Source organism: Hordeum vulgare, chromosome 2H, assembly GCF_904849725.1.
Source record: "Hordeum vulgare subsp. vulgare chromosome 2H, MorexV3_pseudomolecules_assembly, whole genome shotgun sequence".
NCBI classification, from domain to species: domain Eukaryota; kingdom Viridiplantae; phylum Streptophyta; class Magnoliopsida; order Poales; family Poaceae; genus Hordeum; species Hordeum vulgare.
In genome coordinates, this window is record NC_058519.1 from 642425015 (window position 1) to 642441003 (window position 15989).

At 48.1% G+C, this 15989-nt stretch overlaps 1 long non-coding RNA gene and 1 other non-coding gene across 2 annotated transcripts; both read left to right on the top strand.

The window, feature by feature from the left end:
- The first annotated feature begins 8180 nt into the window (after positions 1 to 8180).
- Positions 8181 to 9672, top strand: LOC123428253. The gene is made up of 4 exons (XR_006622521.1): positions 8181 to 8686; positions 8796 to 8898; positions 9057 to 9300; positions 9407 to 9672. It is a non-coding gene; the product is annotated as an uncharacterized LOC123428253 (long non-coding RNA).
- Positions 9673 to 15364: 5692 nt separating this feature from the next.
- Positions 15365 to 15503, top strand: LOC123433744. The gene has a single exon (XR_006625070.1). It is a non-coding gene; the product is annotated as a small nucleolar RNA Z247 (small nucleolar RNA).
- Positions 15504 to 15989: the final 486 nt, after the last annotated feature.

The window sequence follows — 15989 nt, forward strand, 5'->3', positions numbered from 1 at the left end:
CTTTAGTACCGGTTTGTGTTAACAACCGGTGCTAAAGGGTCTTTAGGACCGGTTGTCAACACCAATCGGTGCTAAAGGCTTGTACAACCTAGACCTCTCCGGTGCCGCCATCTTCTCGCCTTCCCGCGCGTCTTCTCTCTCCTTCTCTCCTCGCCTCGCCGCCTCCTCGCCGCCTCCTCGCCGCCCCATGCCGCCTCCTCGCCGCCCCACGCCGTCGCCTCCTCGCCGCCCACGCCGTTGCCTCCTCGCCGCCGTCGCCGTCCCACGCCGTCGCCTCCTCGCCGTCCCATGCCGTCGCCTCCTCGCCGCCCCACGCCGTCGCCTCCTCGCCGTCCCACGCCGTCCCACGCAGTCGCCTCCTCGCCGCCCCACGCCGTCGCCTCCTCGCCGTCGACCCACGCCGTCCCACGCCGTCGCCTCCTCGCCGCCCGTGGCCTTGGGGAGCAGCAGCAGCGACAGGAACCGGCTCGACTCCGGCACCGGCAGCAGCGACTTCATCTTCTTCTCCCACGGGAACGTCTCGTACGCCGACGCGATCTTCCAAATCTACTTCCATTTCTCTTCTTTTTTTATATACTTCCATTTCTCATGCGAGTAGAATTAAACATCAATTATGTCTAACAGACCATCAATAGTTTACTGGAGCAGATGCGATGTTGGTATTTGGTTCTTTGGCCTTCACAAGTGATCTGTCAAACAACAATAATATGCTTGCAAGTGGCATTCTAATTTGAATTCTGAGCTGCGAACGTTGCAGCAAGCATAGGAAATCGTGCTGACGTGTTGGAGATCTGCGAGCATTCGTAAAAAAATCATGTTGACACAAATATAACTGTGTTGGCCAAGGGACCCTTTCGTCATGTCCCCCCGACCTCTCACTAGTTTTGCTGGGGAAAGTTTCCGACGATTCCGTAAAACTTTCCGACGATTACGACTCCGACGATTCCGTAAAACTTTTTCGTAAACTTTCCGGTTCCGTAAAACTTTTCCGTAAATAATTTTGCTAAGTTAAATTCTTGTTACTAGCAGGTGTTGAGCTATGGATCCCCAAGAACCACATGATCAGCACGCCGATCAGCTCGCGGGAATGGGTGAGGCGGAGAAGGAAAGATACATGTGCCAGATGATTTTTGAAGATGCAACGGCCATATATCATGATGACGACGGTGGACAGGCGTTTAGCAATCAATTTTTGAACGACTCCGGTGAAGGAGCTGAGAATATAGAAGATGTAGTAGATGCAGAAGTGCCCTCAGGAACAAACTCTGCCAATGTATATCTCAAGTCACTGTTGACGCAACAATTAATTTGTATTGCACTTACTAACGAATCATTATTTTCCCGTTTAGGCGCCCTCCGGAACAGCTAGCGCAAGTACTGAGACAAAGTCGAAACGAGGCCCGGCCGCAAGGTTGAAAGATACTGCAAGGTACTCGATCGATAAAGTTGCTGCTGATGGCAAAACACTGGAACCCCGAGAAACTTATCGCAAATTTGTAAATCAGTGCGGAGTTGTTGTAAGAGACCTGGTCCCGATCAACTTAATAGAATGGAATAAGCCGAAGACCGGCGCCAACGTTGCAGCTACTTATGTCGATGACAGATTGAAAAGAGTGCTTTGCGACACGGTCGGCTAAATTTCAGCGTAGCGGAAGATAAGAAGAAGAAAGTCGAGGAGTGGGCTTTGAAGAAGATGGCCACACAATTCCAGAGGTGGAAGAAAGACTTCTGAAAGAAATATACGGACGAAGATCCAGTTTTCACTGGGCACCTAGTGAAGATAAGAGACGCTTGGCCTGATTTTAAGGCGTACAAGAAATCGGGTGTCTTTACATCCCGATCAGCCACAAATACGGAGAATGCGAAGAAGAAGAAATATCACCATATTTTGGGGTCAGGTGGCTACATGACTGCCCTGCCTAGGTGGCGACGCTATGAAGATGCGCTTCTGAAAAGAAATATCATTCCACAGACACATGACTGGCCCGATAGGTCCAAGTTCTGGTTGTTCGCGCATGGGGCAACGTTGGACGCTGAGACTGGGATGATTGTTGCGGAGGGACCATGGTCGGAAAAAATAACACAAGTCGTATCAGATCTAGAGAAGGCAATAGAAGCTGTTCGAAAAGGAACTTTTGTTCCCGATAGAGAGAACGACGAGTTGACGAAGGCACTCGGGAACCCCGAAAAGTGGGGACGAACACGAGGCTTTGGAGCCACTACCCCGTGGAACCAAGGGTTTCCGGCGGACCTTGGCACTTACAGAAGCCGTGGTAGAAGCAAGAGGAAGGCGCTGGAACGGATATCGACATTAGAAGAAAAGGTGGCGTTTCTCTTGAAGAAAGGGGGACACCCTGTACCTGACACTGAAGAGGAGGAAGAAGATCCTGCACCTGACGCTGATCAGCAGCAATTAGAAGATGATCCTGTAGCAGATGCCGTCCCATCTCAGCATAGAAGCAGCGTGGGGTCCACGCAGCTTCAGCTAGAAGACGGTCCTGCAGTCGAACCGTCGGCGCCTCACTACCCCGTGGATGATGTCACGGAGAAGACAAACTGTGAGATACGTATGCCAATGGGGAACATATCCTTCATGGTGGCGTCAGGCTATGCTTTACCGAATCAACCTGGAGCAACCTACCATGATGGTCAGATTCCAGCTTCCCATGCTCGTGTCGGGTTGTCAACAATTACGCCGGGATGCCAGTCAATTGAGCTTGATATTCCTGGAGGTGAAGACGATAAGACACTGGGAGAAATGGAGCTTGGTATCATCTTGTGGAAGAAGAAACACATCGTGTTTCCTAACGCGGCGCCAAGGCCACCGACTCCTCCAGGTACAAATGCACCACCTCTAACAATTACTGAATGTTGCACCACATGTAAGCCTATTTTTAATAGTTTTTTCACTTTCGTACAGAGAATGCACGACCTCCAAGTCCACCCCCCAACGCACCTCCAAGTCCACCCCACAACGAAGATTGGGAGCCCGAGGCCGAGAGTCCATCGCCCGTGCACTCCAGTGAGCCGGCGGATGCGCCCACTACGGGTACGGCAAAGCGGAAGCTGCAGTTCAGAAGAAACGGGACTCCTCCCAAGAAGAGAGAAAGGAAACCCAAGAAAGTCAAGACTCCCCCGAAGTTACCAGGCCTGATGACTCCGGAGGAACTAGACGAGGCCGTGAAAGCCAAAAACAAAGCATGGTTCGCACGGTTTCCCCTGAAGCCCCCTCCAGACATCTGGAAGGAAACTCTGAAGAACGTACCAAAGTGGAAAATTGAGCGCACCATCGACAACTTATATTATCCTGAACCGCCGCCACCGCCGCCCCTTTCAGACTATGAACGGTACATTGAAAAGATGCACACCGCACAGATGAAGCAGGCGGAGCAGATGAAGCAGGCGGAGCAGACGAAATGCGGGAAACAAGTTCCCCAGCTCGGACAACAAGAAGCACAGTCAATTGCCCCGCTCAAGGTGTTATCTGACCAGGCTTCAGTGTCCGGTCCACGCATGGGCGATGTAGGTTACACTATTGCTGATGTGGTATATAAATATAAGCCCGAGCACCCTCTGATCGAAAATCCTAGTGCTCTAACAACCCAACTATGGAATTTACATGTTTGGTACTTGGAGGCCGCAAGGCAAAAGAGAGACTGTATCATGGCGGCAGTTTAGGATCAACACTACTTCGGAGAGTACGGTGTGGAGGTTGGGTTCGATGATTTTTTCCAGATGTACAATCAACGTGCCCTCGACAAAGCTATCGTCAGCTGCTACTGTTTGTAAGTGATTTATTTGTGTAATTTAATTATTTAGTTAAGCTCGCGTTCATTGCCCGTATAATTATCACTCACGAGACATTCTTTTTGTACGCTACTATGCAGAATGAAGATTCGTGAATGCAGGCTGGCCGGAATCTGGGACTTTGAGTTCATTGACCCGTATTCGTTTCATCAAGAGACAATAGAAAAGTTCAACAAAGATACACCGGATGATTTGCTAAGGTTTTTGAAGCGACAAAGTACCAAAAAAGAAATACTTTGGCCCTACGAATTCAAGTGAGTGTTACTGTCTTGTACACATTCTATTTTGCTTACCTGATATTAAGTGTAATTGATGAGTATGCATGACTGCGTGTGTACACGTGCGCAGGTCCCACTTCATATTGTTCATCATTAGAATCGATCAAGGACAAGTTGAAGTCTGGGACCCGTTAACCTGGGACGCTGACACATGGAAGAGCGCGCGTCAGATGCTTCAAAGGTATATATATATCGGCCTCTTTCGTTCATCGTCCTCTTTTTCGTTCATTTCCTGATATCAAGTAAGTAATAATTAACTCTTGTATTCATTTTTCTTTGTCGGCCAGGGTTTGGCAAATGTTCATGAAGGAAGAACCCGGTACATGGGCAGACAAGCTCCACTTTCAGATTAACAAAGTAAGTAGTACTACGTACCCTGGTTTCAATACCATTACCATTCTCTTGATTATTATTAATTTGACTAAATTATCTTCTCGTATATAGGGCGTCCCACAACAACCACCGGGCACTGATTATTGTGGATACTACGTTTGCGAGTACATTCACAGGATTATCAATGAGAAATCCCGTACTTCCAGAAATCTAGAGGTACGTAACCGGATCTTCACAACTTTATTTATGTTGCCATCAATTATGTTTAGTTTTGTTCATAACTTAATTGTTTTCATCTACTTCTTTTAAAGCTGCAACGAAAGCGGGCGATGCTCAGGCCAATCCAACGTTGCAAGACAGTTGCAGAGGAATTGGCAGGATTTCTCCTCACGCAAGTCATAGATGAAGGCGGAGAATTTTTCCATCCTATGAACCAATAGCCAGCTCCCTTCTCTATGCAAGTATACAGCTATAGGAAACGAACTTCAAATTATGTAATGATAATCGGTCGAGTACTTCGTGTTACATGTATATATGTACTTTTATTTGGTGCATCAACATTTAACCGCAAACACGGAATCAGAAACACTTAACCGCAAACACGGAATAGGTGTTTCCGGATACGTGTTTCCGATTACGTGTTTCCGATTCCGTGTTCGTAAAAAACGGAACACGGACACACGGAATCGGAAACACGGAATCGGAAAGACGTAAACGGAAATACGGAACCGGAAACACGTAAACGGAAACCCTGAAAATACGGAACACGGAAACACCGAAATACGGAATCGGAAACCCTGAAAAGAAAAGGAAAAAAAAAAGAAAAAAAAAAAGCATTAGGACCGGTTGGTGTTACCAACCGGTTCTAAAGGTCCTCCGCCTGCGCGCACTCTTCGGCGCCCACATGGAGGCCTTTAGCACCGGTTTGTAAGAGACCGGTGCTAAAGGGGGGAGGCCTTTAGTCCCGGATACGTAGCACCGGATGTGTATCCGGGTCCAAAGGCCCTTACCAACCGGTTCTAATACCCCTTTCTCCACTAGTGAAAGCGACCGAAACCCTAGCCCATCATGACCGGCGGCTTCCCAAACAAGGGCAAGGCCCCGCTCTTCCCCGCGCCATCTCCCCGTCGTCGTCTTCCCACCGGCCTCCCCAGCGCGTGAGCGTAGCGGTGCACCAAGCGCGGTGGCACTGGGAGCACCGCGTGTCACTTCCTTACCCCGACGTCACGCTGCCGCACAGCTGGCATCTGGATCCGGAGAGGATTCCAGTGCCGGTCGTGCCGCGGTTGACGCGGGTGCATTCGGAGGAGGTGACCAAGCGACTGTCGTGCTCACGGCGGAGCAGCGGCGAGACCCCACGTACGTGGCCGACTCCCCTAACTGGGAGGTGTGGTTCGCGGTGGAGCACGAGGAGCAGCTCCGCCGTGGCGTGCGCGAAGTGCGGCCAGGGGGCCCTCCGTCGCCCCCGCCTGTCGTCAGCGACGAGGACCAGGAGGCTGAGGCCGCCTACCAGGAGGCGCTCGCTGGTGTCCTCCGCGACAACGAGGAAGAAGCGCGGCGCATGGCCGAAGAGGAGGCAGTGTACCAACAACAGCTCGCAGAGGCCATCGCACTGTCGGCCGCCGACGACTGCGTCGTGCCACCTCCGCCGGAGCCGGAGCCCGAGCCCGCGCTGCCCGGGAGGTCTACCAGTGGACCGGCGTCGTCCAGGAGTTCGTCAGTGCACCGCCCATCTGGCTGGGCGCGACACCGCAGTAGGAGCAGGCCTACCTCGAGCACTGGAGGTCGGTGCACCTGCCGACGGAGCGCGCCGATGGCCTGCGACTCATGAAGTTGGAGAAGGAGGAGGAGGAGCAACGGGAGGAGGAGGAGGAGGAGCGTGCCGTGCTGCTGCGCTGCCGCCGCCACCAGCATAGCCTGTGCCGACGGGGCAGACGACGGAGGCACATGCAGCTTCCGTTTGGGTCGGCTCGTTGAAGTTGCTCTTAGTACAACGCTGTCCGTTTTCGCAAATGGGTCACATGATTGTGTTTGTTTATCTCGCCATGGATGGTAGCGACTATCTAACCTGGGCCGTGGATGCAAGATCAACTTGGCGCCCTGGAATGTCAACTCCACCATAACCATGTTCAATCTGCATCCCTAAACCGTCACCTGTCAAGGCCGGGCAATTACACTAGGTAACCATGATCAGCTTGAACAAAAGACACAGAGAGAAAGCAGAACCAGTCGAACAGAGAAAAAAAATCACATTCACGACGAGGAGAAACGCCAGAGGAGAGAAAATCCTAGTCGTCTGCACAAGCGGGGGAACATGGGAGTTCCTATGCGCCGCGCATTGCGGCGAGTAGTCAGTCGAACGCACAGGGGTAGCGCCCCCGACTGGGCCAGCCCATCTTCGGCTCGCTTCCAACTGGGCCGGCCCAGCTTATTTTTTGTTTGAAAAAAATCCAATAATTGTTTTTCTACCTTTTTTCAGATTCTGAAACATTTTTTAAAATTTTAGAATATTTTTACAAATTTCGGAATATTTTTTCAAATTCTTAAATATTTTTCAAATGTTGTAACATTTTTTAAAATTTAGAAACTTTTTTTGAAAATCTGAAACATTTTGATAAAAATTCTAGAACATTTTTGAAATTACGGAACATTCTTCCCAATTGCCGAACATTTTCTAAAATTGTTTTTAAAACTCCGAAATATTTTTCAAATTCCGGAACATTTTTTTCAAATTCTGAAGCATTTTTGAAATTCCGAAACATATTTTCAATTTCTGGAACATTTTTTTAAATCCAGAACATTTTTGCAACAGAAACAGAAAGAAAAACGGTTCAGAAAATTTTCTAGAAAGTTTGCAAAACCAAAAAACCGGCTGAAAACCTCTAGAAGTTCCCAAAACTGGGATCAGTGAAAGTCGTAACGGGCCGGCCAAATCCCGTCGCTAGTTCGCACCTCCTGTGCATCTGCCCACCTATTTAACGCAGAAAGCGTCAAATAAGGCTTTGCCAGAAAGACTCCCGCCCCCGAAGATTTTCTGTTTTCCTTTTCTTTTTTCTCCTTGTTGAGAGCGAGGACATGGACACAATTAAGCCCGGTCCCAGAAAATGTTTGTATAATTGCATATCCATACCAGTTGTACATACTCCCTCCATTCCATAATATAAGTCTTTTTAGAGATTCCACTAAACGACTACATACGGATGTATATAGACATACTTTAGAGTGTAGATTCATTCATTTTGGTCCGTATGTAGCCTTTTAATGAAATCTCTTAAAGACTTATATTTAGGAACGGAGAGAGTATTATTTTTAGAAAAGGAAAAACGAAAAACAGATTTACATATATGAGAAGTGCTTTGGTGCACCCCCCAACAAAACGTAGAAGGACAGAATGGTCATACAGAAAGAAACTTATACCAACCTCTCGTATGGTAGGCGTACATCCTTACCCCGCATGAATAAAAAAAACACTCCACGATCGAGCCCGCCTGTCGCCCGCGTAGATGCAAAAAAAAAAAACACTGATCGATCTGAGCCGTCTATATAAACGCATTTGTCTTCCCTTCTTTTTCTGTTATGAAGTAGGGATACAATCTCACAAGCCTAATTCTTTTCCATTACCCAACGCTGCTGATAATCCTCCACCTTCGCCCATGAGGACAGTACCTGCACACGGCCGGCCCTGTGCTTCGGAAGGCCCTAGGCTAACTCGACGACTTGGGCCCCTGTGTCATAAGACAGTGACAATTGCTTCTTCTTTGACAATTACTAGGCTAATGTCTTAAAACTATGAGGAAAAGAGGATACAAAGATAATTGAAACCCAAGACGTGTAGTGCATAGAATGACAAAATATTTGGATGCATACTAAAGAATAAAAAGCTACTGAAATTGTGGTTTGGGTGAAATCGGGGATGGATCAAGATTCAGCAAATTGGTATATGATGGATTCATGGATTTATGGATACGTATCTCACTCTCACTGCCTACATGTATTCCCGCCTTGCCGATGCCGGATGGCCGCATGGCAAGCGCGACGACAGCGATGACCAGCGGCGGCCAAGGCGTCAAGCGCAGGTCGACGAGAGGACAGAGTCACGACTCACGAAACCAATAGACGAGCGACCAAGCGTGGACCCGAGACGATGTCTTTGATTGATCGAAATCAGAAGCGGAACAAGTGCCGTGCCTTCCATCTGGGTGTGTGACGCTTTCCATGGCTAGCTAGCTAGCTATTTCTGGGCCGGCCCATCTCATTTCTCTTCTTAGGTATAAAAATTTTATATCAGTTTTTTCCATTATACTATATATATACCCTACATCATGAGCCCCCTTCTGACGTGGGCCCTTGGCCATCGCCCCTCCCGCCATACGCCAGGGCCGACAAACCTGCACTTAGTCTTCTTACTCTAAGAGCGGCTACAGACAATTTCTCCGACCGAAACATCATTGGAGAAGGAGGATTTAGCATCGTCTACAAGGTATTAACTATTCTTGCACATTTGTCACACATTAACCATATATAGAGTACAAGAGGAGATGATACAATCAGACATTCCCATGGCATCCTGCAGTAGTAGTTGATTGTATACTGCATATATATGCTGAATTAATTATATTTATATCGTAACGTCACCAGGGGAAGTTACGCAATGGCACAGAGTACAGACCTTGCCGTTGATGTTGCTGTAAAGAGGCTGAAACGCACACGTCTTACTGATAAAGGCAGAGGAGATTTCTTAAGGGAAGTGGAAGTGATGTCGACACTCACGCGTGTCAATCTTGCCGAGCTTCTCTACTATTGCCAAGACCAGGACGAAGATGAGTGGATACTATAGTCTACGAGTGGATGGAGAAAAAAAGTTTAAATCACTACATACTTGGTACTCATTGCAATGCATGCCGTGCAAATCTATCATTATATGTACAAATGTAATCCACAACTATTCATATCTATTTTTGGCCTCACCCGCCTATTTGGAAACGCAGGAGAACAAGACATGCCCCGCTCTTCACCGAATTGGGAGCAAAGATTCGAAATAATTCGTGGGGTCGCTGTAGGTGTTGAATTCCTTCACAGCATGCGAGTCACTCACAGGGATCTTAAACCTGGCAATATACTTTTGGATGATTCGCGAGCAATGCTACATTTACGTAAATGTTTACGTAAGTTTACGGAATAGTCTGATTTGACAATCATTGATTGGATTAAGAGGAGGGTGAGGTCCACTCATCCTTAAAAATCAGGGAAGAACATGTTTAGATTAATTGAAAGATTTAGTAAACGTAAATAGAATTTAGTAGACGTAGCGTTTTTGCTTCATCACCGTCAAGTTGTTCATTGCCGACCAGACCGATCCGACACTAGTACTGACACCGTACAATTGATGTTTCCATCACATCAAATGTTTCATAATTAACTTAGACGACAACCTGCCATACATCCTCACCACTCCCCCCTCCCGAGTCCCGTGACGCTCCCCGCAAGCGTCCCGGGCACACACCAAGTCGCCGCCGCCAGCCACCTACTCCCCCCTCCAACCCACCCCTCATCTTCGTCGAAGGGCGCCGTCAGCAAAGCGTGCGCAGCGTCGGCGACGACGGGGCTCTCCTTCCTTTCCCAATGCTCGTGGCGCGGGGCGGCTCTGCCTTGGGGAGAGCTCGGGACGTGGCGTGGAGGCGCCGGCCTCGCGGCTGCCAGGTGGCACAGGGGTGCGATGGCGCTAGGCGGATCCGGCGTCGCGATGGTGGCGCGGGTGGCATGCGAGAAACGCAGGAACGACGGCGGCTCTAGCGCTGCGCGGGCATGGCGGATCTGGCGCACGTTCGATGCGGTTCGAGCGCTGCGGCTACGAGGGAGCATATGGATCCAGGGGATCTGCGCGGCGGGCAGCGGGGATCTACGACGGGAGAGCCGATCCTGTCGTGGTGCTCCTGCTCCTGTGAGGCCTGTAGTGGAGGGGCTCTAGCGGCCTTTGTGGCGCTCTGGCATCATGAAGGACTGCTGTGTTGCTGGTGCTCTAGCAGCGTTGCTCCCTTGATGGAGCTCATGGTGGTGGGGCTTGAGCGGCCTGTATGACACTCAAGCGGCGGTTTTGGCTACAAGGGGCGCGGCCGGTGTGTGTATGCGCGGTCTGGCATCGCGTGGACGCCTCCCGAGGTGCGTGGATCGAAGGCCCATGGCGGCGAGGAAGTGCGCTCCGACGGCGTGTAATGCAGATCTAGTCTCCACGAGGTGCGGTTGGTTGCGGCGGGTCTTGGTGCTTCTTCGTCGATGGACTGATTCGATGGTGGTGATGTTTGTTGGGCTTCCCGATATCAATGCGGGATGATGTTCGGCCGAGGTGGCATGGAGCTTGATGAAAACCATGTCTTGGCCTCGTGCCATGACCAGCGATGGCGGCAGTTGTGCCCGTCGTTGATCTTTTTGAAGGCATCGTTGCTTGTTCTCCCACCCCTCCTGCATGGATCTAGTCGTTTCGGCCTCTTCGGGGGAAACCTTGATCTGTGATCGAATGATGGCGGCGCCTTGGTGTCGTATTCCTTCTTGGGGGCTTCGTCTTGGGAGCTTAGCGTTGGTTAGCGGGACCGGTGGATGGCAGTTGGGGGCGGATGTGGCGTCCAGACTTCTGTGGTAACGACAATGGCGGGAGCGATATTGGTGACGCGACAATGGTTGCGGTAGTCGACTCTTCTTCGACAATGTTCGGGTGTTTCCTCAGTTTGTTTGTTGCTATGGAGTCGAAGCTGCTGCGACGGGGCCCTGCGGTATACGATGACTGGTTGCAGGTAGCCCGTTCGGCGATCGCCTGTGGGGCCAGCCGTGCTTGGTTTTGTCATACAGAGTTCTTCGTGAGAGTCGGAGCTACCTTGTCTGGATGTAGGTCGACGTGTCGTTGATAACGGTGGGCTTTGTCCTGAGTGTTTCAGTGTATGAAAGCGGGGTTGACCCTTATTGTACCGGTTTTGCTCAGTTTTTCGTAATTAACTTGACAATTCTCTTGTACTTATTTAATAAATGAGGCCATCTTTGCCACTAATCAACTTAGACTAGTATGGCAGGAAGTTGATTCCATGTTTTTTGTTAAATGAAGAGGATATGTGGCTCCTGAGTATGCAGGAGAAGAGCCGATCTTTTTTTTAGAAAAAGAAGGTTACCTCCGGCCTCTGCATCAGCACAATGCATACGGCCCCAACAGAGCCGATCCTGACGTACAAGTGTGATATATATAGCTTCGGAGTCGTCCTGCTGGAGATAATCACTGGCAGAACTCCTTCGACTGAAACGCGTGCAAACTACTCCCTCCTTCCCGGTTTATAGGGCTCAAATCTGAAATCTCATCAACCAAGGTGAATTGTGAGTGGATGACACTAGTTTAAACAAGCTAATGAAATATTTCTCACATATTTAATTTTCAAGGCAATAAATGTAACATCCTTCCTTTCATTGGACTTGCATGGTGAATGTAGAAAATGATGCATGCATAGCCACTCATTTCCTTTCTCTAAACCCTATGAATTAAATATGATGTGAGACTCAAAGCACTTTAACTCACTTAGACTCAAAATGAGCCTAATATAATAAAAAGCTGAAATTTTTGAGATGAACCCTATAAACCAGAAATGAGGGAGTAACAGTGAACGGCTACACAATCCCAACACACATTCCAAACATAGCCATATCATGATATCAAACAAAGATGAGCGGTGCTCCGTATAACTGGGCATATTGTTGCAGGCCTGGGAATTGTTGTCCCGTCATGATATTGAGGAGCTTCTTGATCAGGAAATGGGCGAACCTGGTGAGCTCTTGTCAGCACTAGCCCGGTGCATCCAGATTGGCCTTCTCTGTGTCCAGCATTTGCAGCGATAGCCCGAGGAGCAAGCCTGACATGTCTGAAGTTGTGAAAATGCTAACCGGCACCGACCCACACTCACAGCTCCGTATGCCAAGTAGACCCACAGCCAACAGTGGAGCTGGCCTCAGTATACAGTTAACGCCCAGACCGAGCCGGGCACTCTGACTATCTTTTGCTGAGCATCTCCTGCATTCAGAGCTGAGTACAGTCTCGTCGTAAAAAGAAAGATTTGCTACGAGGAGAGGAAAAAAGATGTAATATAAAAACGCTCTTAAAAATGACACTCACAAGGTCACACTGTGTGTGTGGGACTACCATGCCGGACATGAGGAGCCGGGCATGCACATCCTACGATCGAGATAGCTCACCACATTTACCATGCGCTTGATAAAGGGACCCGGAGAGCTGTTAATAAACTAGACAAAGTTAATCCAGCTAAGCGGTATGGGACTAATAACGAAAACAACATCTTTTTTTTTTCCGAGACAAAGAAAAAAAAAGGCACCTGCCTCTGCGCCACCGCGCGCGGCTCTAGCCGCAGTTGGGCCACAGCACCTTTTCCGCACATGGGCGAGGCCCAGCTGCGTGACGACAGGTACTTGTCCCAGTCAGCGACGAGAAATTCTATTTTTCTTCTTTTGCATTTTTATTATTTTGTTTCCTTCTATTTGTTCTCTATTCTTTTATGGGATTTTTATTCTACTCCATTGCGTGAAACGCACTAATATAAAGTTTATTACTGTAGTATACGAACATTTATTGTAAGCATATTCCTCACGGATATATGTACATTTTTATATACAAGATTGTTTTAAAAAATATTTACTAAATGTAGGCGAAAATACTTATTTACTAAAAATATACAAAAACATTTTAGATATAAATTAACATTTTTGTACCCCTGATTATTTTCCTACGCCGGGCAGTCGGAGGTTTAAAATCCTTCCCGCTCAAATCGGCGTGATTGAGTGATGTATCTTGGGAGGTAGAGTCCGTCTCAACATTTTAGGATATCCCAAAAAAAATATGAATTTAGAGGGTATTAGAGATGGGTTACACAATTATAATTATTTTAAGATGATATTCTTATACTATCCACTATCGGCTCCTTTCTTTTCTTCTGACTGTCGTGCCGAAGACGGTGGCCATTTATTCGCTTTAGCCCGTCGTCTTAAAGTCTACCTCTGGCATCTCACTCGTGTTGTTATAGACACTCCTTCGCCCCAAGTTATCTCGTCCCCGACAGTGATGTGCTCGGGCCAGGGTTGAAGCCTGCGACAAGGACTGAATTGCTCTTCAGCTTTGCTTTCTAGGTTCTTTTCGTAAAGTGCTTGAACTGGATTACAATATCCACCTTTTATGGGTCTTATGTAAAATGTATCCGACGAGGAAAAGGGGAATTTTATTCCAATGTAATAGTGTTACAATTATGAGCAATATTTCTCCAATACAAAAAGGACCCCTATACATTCAGACAGACGTGCAAGACTCGATACGACTGTAACCTAACCAATTGATTGACTACCCTATTTTGTTCTCTACTAATCTTTTATGGTACAAACTCCCTCTCTTCCATGGTAGTCTTAATTTCAGCATCTAAATGTATAAGTCTGGGTCCTTTGGGACCTTTCTTGTGTTAAAAAGGGAAAGAGACACTACTTCAACATGACAGCAACTCAAGTTGTGTCTCAGTAATTTGTTTTAACGAAACACGCCTTATAACAAGTTCTTTTTGAAACCATATTAATGTAACGCCCCCGACACATTTGCCGATAGTCATTACTTGTAGCGGTATCTAGACTGGCCTAACATATTAATACTAGTCTTTCACACCTGGAACCAACTTCCTAGTTAGTCACCGATCATGAATTTGTTCCAAGCTGAACATGCTTAACTTTGTAGTTGTTTCCGAATGGCCTTTCGAAAATGAAAGAATTCCTTAGTGATATGAGTAGTCTATCATGTCTATTAAGCGAAGCTATCACAATTAATTAATTTAAAACGTTCGCACAATCATTTATTACAACTTTAGCCACACATGGCAGAACACTATTAATAAGCACACAATTAGAGCTATTATCTAAACTGGACTTCACAATCTCGTACCCCACCTTATTTGGCCTTCTATTCATCTTTGAAACATTAAGATTTATAATCATCCTAGAAATACTCAGTGCTTCCATCTTAATAGTCACTATGGGCGACTTGTCCAAACAATCATTTTCAAGAAAAGAAGCAACAAAAGAGCAATCAGGTTTCAAAATGATGGGTTTCTGAAGGATAATACCGATATAAAGCCCCGCAAGTGTTGCTCTAAGTTTTGTTCCCTCCACGATTTTGCTTGTTAAACTTTAGGCTTGTGTTGTGACGTGACAGTTGTCACGATAGGTGTATGCGTGCGTTTGTTGTGTTTAACCTCGGCAGGTTGTTGGCATAGATATGATTTTATCTCTTGTATAGCTTCGAGTAGGGGTCAAGACTTGCAGCAACCTGCCCTATCTTGTACATTGTTGACCTATATAAACATGCACGCGTACTTGCTAACGAAGCATATGCTTCCACCAATTCTTTCATGGTAATCAGAGCCGGCCTCGAGATCATCCATGGCAAGCTCTTCCACTTCCTTCCCCTCCTCCTCATTTGTCACGTTGCAACAAAGAAGCTTACAAGAGGGAATGAGGCACTATGGCGTGTGACCATGCTATCGACGACTAGGGGGGCTCAGATGGAAGAGTTCCTCGACATCGAGCAGGCCGTGCCACCCATGACCATTGAGGTCACCGCCGATGACATCAAAACCAAGTCCAAGGCTTTGAACCCGAAGTTTGCCGTGTGGTATGCACGGGATCAACGGGTATTCTCCTACCTGCTGACCTCGTTACCGCACGAGATGGCGATCCATGTGGCGACTTGCCACACCGTAGCAGAGCTGTGGAACACCGTTCAAGGGATGATGGCCTCACACACGCGTGCAAGGACCGTCAACGTTCGGATCACGTTGGCAAATCTTCAGAAAGGCAACAGTAGCATCACCGAGTAAGTTGGTAAGATCAGAACTTTGTGTGATGAATTAATGACTTCGGGAAAGAAGGTTGATGAGGAGGATTGCGTCTCCAACATCCTTGCCGGACTCGATGAGGAGTTCGACCCAGTGGTCTCGGCCATGTGCTCCAGGGTCGAGACGGTCACGGTTTCGGAGCTGTACTCACAACTATTGAGCTTCGAGACTCGTATGAGTCTATGAGGCGGATCATCCTAGTCATCTGCCAACGTCGCGACTCGCGGTCGCGTCAACAAGAACAATGGCGGTGATGGTGACCGAAGACATAACTTCCCTAGCGAACTACCTGGTAGTGGTGATGGCGCTCAAGGCAACTTCCCCAAGTCTCCCAACCCACCTAATTGCGGGAAAGGGGGAAACAATTGCGGCGACGGTGATGGGAACTACACCAACAATTCCTCCTCTAAGCCGCGTTGTGACATCTGCGACAAGCTTGGACATACGACATGGAAGTGCTGGAAATGGTACAGCTCCTCCTACCAGGGAGGAGAGGAGCAACGCTCAGCGAACATGGTGGCTCCCCAATAAGGAGTTGACACCAATTGGTACCTGGATAGTAGTGCGACAAACCACATCACGGGGGACCTAGAGAAGCTCACAGTCCGGTATCGGTACACTCGTGATGAACAAATTCACACCGCAAGTGGATCAG